At 41.6% G+C, this 8,152-nt stretch overlaps 1 long non-coding RNA gene across 1 annotated transcript; it reads right to left on the bottom strand.

Annotated features, from left to right (window-relative positions):
* Positions 1-256: 256 nt before the first annotated feature.
* Positions 257-7,815, bottom strand: LOC126635105 (uncharacterized). Its single transcript, XR_007627525.1, has 2 exons — positions 7,592-7,815; positions 257-3,156 (listed from the first exon to the last, which is right to left on the bottom strand). It is a non-coding gene; the product is annotated as an uncharacterized LOC126635105 (long non-coding RNA).
* Between the last annotated feature and the right edge of the window lie 337 nt (positions 7,816-8,152).

The raw sequence follows: 8,152 nt of genomic DNA, 5'->3' as shown, positions 1-8,152 counted from the left end.
TAGTGCTAAATGACAGTAATTCACTTTCAGATTGATTAAACTTAATTTTTTTTTATTTTATTTTCAAAGTTATCATTGAAAATGAGCCAGTTCCAGCTGGGGAATTGGCATAGGCAGTGTTGATCAGGATGCCAGTCTAAATCCACTTCCAGTGCTCATCTGTACCCTTGTGAAATTGGCTTCCCACTTCTGTGAGCAGGCACCATGCCATCGCACTGCATGGGTACTGGGGTGGGCAGCCAAGCAGTCATGTGCACACACACTGGCTGTGGGCAGGAAGGGCACGAATCCAAGCCCAGGAATGTGGAGGCAACAGCATGGCTGGAGTCTGCACAGATTCAACAGTTAATGGACCGTGTCAACAGCATGAAGCTGGAATTGCCTCTGATATCAGCCAAACAGCCTCCTCCATTGTGTGAAGTACTTTTCATTGCCAAGGAATCAAAGACATATGTTGCACCAGAAAAGAAAAAGGAGGAGAGGAAGGAGAAGAGCAATCAGGTTTCTTAATGAGGGGTTGTGCATTCACACTCTGCCTGCCCTTTCCATAGCCTTTATTCTTTTGGTTAGGTTGATGTTCTTTGGAAAGGGAACAACTGATGTGTGACACAGCACTGTGGATGCTTTGCATGGCAAATCTCTTCTGTGCTATAAAGCCAAGGACCAGTTAAGATTAGAGGAAATCTCTTACCATTAATCTGACAGCTCATAAGCTCAGGTTTATTCTTAACTGCTTCTGGTTGGTAAGAAATTAAGGAAGTGCTTTGAACTTCCCAAGAGGTAAGACCTTTTTTTCCACAGCACAAGACAAGAATCTTCTGGGATCTACTGTTTCCTCCAGCACATGCTGCTATGACCAAATTGCAAGCACCTAGCAGATTGTGGCAATTTCCTGTTCCTTAGACTGAAAGTGACAGCAAATCCCATGAGAGTAAAGTTGGACTCTCCAGAATCCTTGGAGAAATAACAGTGCTATATAATATTTTATTGACAGTGTTGGACATAGTCCGACACTGTCTTTGGAACTGATTTAATCTTACTTGTAAACTCATAAATTCTTTTGAATGCTGTCATAACATTTCACATATTAAACAAAACCATGCACCAGTTTTCGGTGGTGAGAAATACTGTGCTGACTTATGAGCCTTTCTTCCATATCTATACTTACATTGCTGCAGCCAGAGAGCAGGTAGATTAAAAAGCAAAGCATCTAAGTAGGTGTCACTTCCTATGAGACAAACAAAAACCTGAAGTTTAGGAGAATCCTGTGCTGGGGAAAAAGGCTGAAAGCTCTGTGGTTCTCAATAGTTCCCACCAATGGCAATGTCATTACTATTCAGAAATCTTTTTAACAGCCCTGTAGCTCATTCTTTTATTTGCCAGAGGTAGCTCAGCAGTAGTTCCAAGTGATGTGAATTACTCCAAATGGTAGAAGTCACTGCAGTCCTTTTATCCAGTCTGTGTTAGTGCTGTAATTTATATGTTAAACTATTAAATTAAAAACCAGCCATAATGACACTACACTGTACACCTAATCAAGTATCCACAATTCGAAGAACTGGGCAATCACCAACCATAAGGAGTTCAACAAGGGAAAGTGCCAGATTCTGCACCTGGGATGGGGCAACCCTGGATGTACGTACAGACTGGGGAATGAGATGGTGGAAAGTGGTGCCGTGGAAAGGTACCTGGGGGGTCCTGATCAGTGGCAAGTTGAATATGAGTCAGCAGTGCCCCGGCAGTCAGGAGGGCCAACCGTGTCCTGGGGGGCATCAGGCAAAGCATCATCAGACTGGTCAAGGGAGGGGATTGTCCTGCTCTGCTCTGCACTGGGGTGGCCTCACCTTGAATATTGTGTAAAGTTTTGGTCACAGCAATATAAGAAAGATTCTAAGCTATTGGAGAGCATCCAAAGGAGTGCAACAAAGATGGTGAAGGGCTGTGAGAGGAAGCCGTATGAGGAGCAGCTGAGGGCACTTGGTCTGTTCAGCCTGGAGAAGAGGAGACTGAGGAGAGACCTCATTGCAGTTACAACTTCCTCGTGAGGGGAAGAGGAGGGGCAGGCACTGATCTCTTCTCTGTGGTGACACATGACAGAACCTGAGGAAGTGGCGTGAAGTGGTGTCAGGGCAGGTTTAGGCTGGATATTAGAAAGAGGTTCTTCACCCAGAGGGTGGTTGGGCACTGGAACAGGCTCCCCAGGAAGTGGTCACATCACCAAGCCTGACAGAGTTCAAGAAGCATTTGGACAATACTCTCAGGTATGTGGTGTGACTCTTGGGGATGGTCCTGTGCAGGACCAGGAGTTGGACTCAATGATGCTTGTGGGTCCCTTCCAGCATATTCTGTGATTCTGTAATTCAGTGTAATTCAGAGGCGTGCATATGACATGGGAGGGGAATCCAGCCTTCCGGTCTCCAAATTACAGGTCAAAAGCAATAATCAAAATTGAGGAGGAAAACCCCATCACTTTAAAGTCTTCCTTAATTACACAAAATTTGAAGTTGTGAGAAGACTAATACATTAGTAGGTTAAAGGAAAAACCCAAATCAAACACAACAAAACAAACAACTTTCTGAGTACAAACTGAGTAAAGGGGTTTTTTCCCTTAGTTTTGTGATGCTGTCAAGTGGAAAATAAGCCAGCACCATCAGCCTGCCTCCCCATCACTACCAAACAGTCTGGCAGGCAATTACTAAAAAGGTGGGAGAATGAGGTTCAAATTTTCCTTCTTTCCCAAAAAGACACCCACACATACATAAAACCAACATTACGATACATGTTACCCAAACTGTGAGTCCCCAAGCAACAGGGAAGCAACTTAGGATGCAAGACAGAGTTCACTGAGCAATGCAGATGCCTTGAGACACATTTAGTAACAGGGTTCAGGCACTGGCCAAGGCCAGGAGACTATGAGCTAGGAGGCAGGTCTTTAAGCTTTCTCTGGTTTCCTGTGGACCCTTCCTTGTTCAGTGTGTCTCCCACTCTCATCTTCCTCACATCATTGCCTTTCCTTTTTGCTGGATGATCTCATAAATCTTCTGGGGTATGTAGCTGCCTCCTGGTCTGTTGGTGTTTCTTTTACAAAATGCTGAAGAAAGTCATAAAAGCTGTTTGGCTGTGGCTCTACTTAGAAAATATGAAGCAGAGTTTGAACTGAAAAGGAAATAAAAAGAGAAACTAAGTAATTATAAATTTGGATGTTCTGCATAATAATAGCCTATATGGTTAAATGAGTAATGCAAGGCACAACAGCTAGAATTCTAGGACCAGTGGACTAAGATCCTGGAGGACTGGCAGAGCTCGTGTTTTGAAGTTTTGTCATTGCTCTGCATGATAAACATGTTTCATATAAAACCCATAGGTCGCACATCCCCTAGGTACCATTTACTCATTTATGTGTTTTATCCTGGACACAATCTTAACATCTACCATCTCCTGTGACTATGTCTGCTACTCATCACATGGCTTTTTCCAGAGCACCCCACACAGTTCACCACTTCATGGAATGGTTGTGATCGTGCTGGAAAGCAAAGCTCAGCTTTGCTCTAATACAAGGCTTTGTACAAGGTTCTGTCAATCTGTGCTTCAATGTCAGAGTTTTTTCTGTTCTCTTAAAAAATGTTAAAGAGAGCAAAATCAACCTTTTTCAGATTGTCACAGTGGGGATTATACCTGTTCTCTTGGGGAAACTTGTGCACAATTTTGCCACTAGTCTGTATTATAAATTTAGAAAGCAAACACAAAAGACTGCACACAAGTGCTATTTCAGTTCACAGCCATGTGTACAGGTCTGCTTCTAAATAGAAATACTTTCATTAGCCATGCAATCCTCTGTTTAATTGCTTACATGATTATTTTTTTAAGAAAGGAGCCTCAAACCAGAATGGGAAGGGCATAACTATGCAAGACAGAACTGTGATTTCAGACAGAACATTAAATTTGGTTCTTATTTCTGCAGCCCAAAATAACAACTCTCCAAAGAGCATCAGGGATGTTCAAATTCCAGAGCCAGAACTAAGCTCCATGGCTCAAGACATGATTCGATTTCTAGGAGGAGACTGAAGAACAACTCTACGAGACAGAAATGCCTGAGATAAGAATGTAAAAATCTAAGGCTGGGTAGATGCCCATAATCTCTCATGTGTAAACAAACAGTTAAATTTATGTCAGGGAGCAGCATGTTCAGTTTTCTGAAGAAGCCATGTTTCCCAGAAGGAATTACATAAATATTTATGAAAATGAAGCAGGAAATATTTTCCCAGGGTAGAACACTGTTCAGCACTGCATCAGGTCAGTGGAAGCTGGGGTTTATTTTGTCAGTCTTCCCCTGGAACTGAATCATTGCCCTCTTGTTTGCAAAAATCTGTTCTGACACAGGAAGAGGCTGCACTTATATAAACACAATTACAAACCACACTGAGTATTTCACTTTCTATCACATCTCTGAATGCATAAGTGAATGACTTACATTCTTGGACAGCTTCTCTGAGTGATTGCACAGAAAACAATAGCAATATGTATCTGTCTTAGGCCTCTCTGGAAGGTTGGTGCCTTAAGTCAAAGGTGTCTTCAACAGAACTGAAAGCCTGCATGCTGACAGAGAAGTATTCTCAATCCAAGTGTTCACAATAAAAGTGCTTATAACACATTCCCTGTAAGCCAGGAATTTTTGCTAAGTGCAAAAGTTAGAAATGCAACGTTGTAATGCAGTGCTACCTGAGTGAGCAGAAGTCACATACAACCGAGGTCTATTTAAAAAAGGGGGTACAGGGGTCAGTACTGCACCTCACACATCATTCAGCAGCTCTCTGAATCTGTGGTCTGCAAACCAAGCTCTCTCTGAAATTTCAGTGCTGACCAGCCATTCTTCTCCCTAGACAACAGCTGTCTCCAAATCCCTCCTACCTCACAGCAGACACTTACAGCTGGAGACTGTGTCAGCATTTCTGTTTAGGGGCTAAAAGCTGAGGGGGATAGGAATGTGAAAGGAGAGGTAGGAACATCCCAAGAAGGGGTTGTAAGCTCTAATGCAGATCTAAAGATCTTCCAGAGCACCATGCCTGTGTCAGACCAGACAAAGCCCACATCTACCCCTCAAGACATCCAACTCAACAGAGAGTAAAACTCACCAGCAGAAACCCAGGAAGATTATAGTTGACAGGGGAACATATATTTCTATACTGCTGATAAAGCCTTTCAAACATCCAACAAGAATTATCTATAACCATTGGAGTCCTAGAAGCTCTGTTTACTAAACATATAAACAAGGACATTTTGGAGAACTTTGTCCTTAGTTTGGTTCTTTTTGTCAGTTATTTTCAGGCATATCCAGATCTAGTAATTGTTTACATCTTACTCAGAGGAACAACAACTGGTGGAGAGTGCGTTTAGCCTTATGGAGGCTCAAGTAGCCATTGAAGGGTGTTAAAAACAAAAATGAGGTTTTACAAAATAGCCCTAGGATTACTTTCCTCCCTACACTTTGCAAACCATGTGTTACTGCTCTTCCTTTTCCATTTTCTCTAAGCTTTGCCACTGCAATTGGTCTATATGGTGTGACAGACTGAAGTATCTCAAATGATCATGACCTCTGATACCAGGAGAACTGAAACCATCTAGGATCCCAAAGTGGAGAAATACTCTAATTTTTTTTTCCTCCTTCAGATGCTCCCAAATTTATTCAGTGCAGTAAGGTACTGAAGAGGAAAGTTCTCCTTAATACTCAGTTTGGGTTAGATGCCACCAGACTCTCAAAACTGATGGCTGAATCAGCCCATGGTTATAAGCAGAGTGTATTAACCTAGAGTCCAACCACAGGATCTGGGACTCAAAAAATTATTAGAACTGGTTTTTGGTGAACACTATTTCAGGATATCTGTATTCCTTATAGTTTTTTGACATTTAACTACTAACATCTGAAGAATAAGCAAATGAAGGAATTACAAATTTCCAAGGAAGTTACTTGGACTCCAAATAGGCAATGCATGACACAAAGGTTACCTGACCAGTGCTCATCTCAAAGAACAGAATCTTTCAAGATATTCTTTTGTGTCGTCTTAGAGTTTTCTTGTAAAACAGTCATTCCCTTCAAAGTATTTGCTTTATGTCTTTTATGTCTGGACACTGTTTGGTTTTCTCTCTTGCCTACAGACATTTTTTAAGCCTGACTCAATGAGAATTAACATGCACAATAGGCACTTTGCCTCATTAAATCTCCATCAGCAATGAAACTCCTTGAAGATTTTTCAGTGAAACTGGTTTGATAAATACTGATTTGCCAAAACCCAAGCTTTTCAGGCTAGTGTATCAGTTTTGATGGATTGCCTGTTAAGGGAGGTTTTCTAGCTCCAGGACAGCATTTCTGGTCCAACGTATAGCAAGACATAACTGATTAGCATACAGCCTTGTAATAAGGCAATATAACCTTAAGGCTCTAGTGCAAACATTGGTTTGAATTAGGCAGAGAAATAATCTGAATCTGGAGCTCCTACATTTTAAGAGTCTTCACTACCAAGTTTTTAGATACATTAATCTCTCACTGTATGTTCAGAAGGTTTGTGATTGTCGTGGTGGTGGGAAAGTAGGGTCTTGATTTTTTTCTAATGTGGAATGAGAACATTTGTAAATGATCACAGCACTATTACAAAAATGTTCCCTGCTTAGTCCTGGACAGTAACTGAAGTGGCTAAACAAATGGTTTCCTCTCTCACTTACACTTACCTCTCTTTATCCCTGATAAATAACAAAGAAGTCACTGTAAGTCTCTCAAGTACTGTGGAACAGATAGCATCATTCATGTCATTTGGCAACATTTCCCAAAATGCCTCCTCCAAAGCTAAGTACACTAGCTTCCCACTCCTACGCTCTCTATTCTTGCTCTTACATTGACCTTCTGCTCACAAAATGGAAAGTGAAGGGAAGAAAAAGATAAATAAAACAGATTTACAGTGCACAAGTCAGAGGCACAGTGCCCAACGCAAATCACAGAGGAACAAGTTTATTCCTAGTATGACTCTACTCAACTATAATCCTGGCTTTCTCTTTCCTCCCCCTCTAGCTGTGTGTACCCATTATCAAGGCCACATTTGAGGGGGTTAGTTAGATGACATTCCTTAGGACAGAGACCATTATTTATTTCTGAAGTACTGTATATATTTTAACAAAAACGAGAAGTGTTTTGAAAAGGCAGACAGTCTGTGACTAGTGCAGAAGGAAAGAGGGAGATGAGTGTCTTGACGCCTCTTGGGACTTAGGCCAACATTTTATCCCAGATGAAAACCTGAAATTGAAGTCTTCCTTCAACCTTTACAAAGAGGTATTTGCTTTTACATCAGTACTGCTACTTATTCTATCTGCCCAAAGCTGAAACATTGTAGGACTAGGGAACTAATACTCTCTTAAGTAATGAGGAAAACCTCTGAAAAGCTATTATCATAGGGAATACATTTTTTGCCTAGAATGGAAAGCAAACATGCTCTCACACACTACACAGTTCAAAAGCATAGTTTGGCTTTTAGAGTAGCTATCTCGTTCACTGTGGGAGAAACCAGAAGTTAACAAAATTACTGGAAATATTACAAATACTCACCTCCGCTTTCTTTTCTGCCAGGCTATGTCAAACAGCCTTCTGTCTCTGGTTACTGTGCTCTCCTTAAGAGAAAGCTAGAGTTGTTTCTAGGAAGGAATTGCACACAGAGAGATATCTGTCACAGTTCCTTTCAAAAGGAAGGATGCACTCTACCTGTTCCTCCATCCAAGATACCTCCTACACCTATTTTCAAAAAGTCCCAGTAGCCAACTGAAAACCTGGTAGGTGCCTCACGCAGGTTTGAACCAGCCACAGCTTCCTGGACAACCCAAACAAAACATTGGATATATGCTACACCAGCATCCCGATACATGGCCTCTCCCAGCGCATGGAAAAAATGTTATGGGAGGAGGAGCTGCAGTCATTCAAGCTCATCTTGTTCTGCATCTTCAGTTCTGAAGTGTGCCCTTTCTGTACTGTGTCTATCAGTGTAATCTGGGCTTAGAGTAAGCATTGTGAAGTTATCCATAAGCATAAAATCATCACTTGTGGGTTTTGGGCTAAAATACCCATTAATCACATCAACTTTTCATATGCCGCTCTGGGGACTGTGGGTACATG

Source organism: Myiozetetes cayanensis, unplaced genomic scaffold (assembly GCF_022539395.1).
Source record: "Myiozetetes cayanensis isolate MyiCay16 unplaced genomic scaffold, myiCay2020 scf1, whole genome shotgun sequence".
NCBI lineage: Eukaryota > Metazoa > Chordata > Aves > Passeriformes > Tyrannidae > Myiozetetes > Myiozetetes cayanensis.
This window is presented reverse-complemented; position numbering and strand designations above follow the sequence as displayed.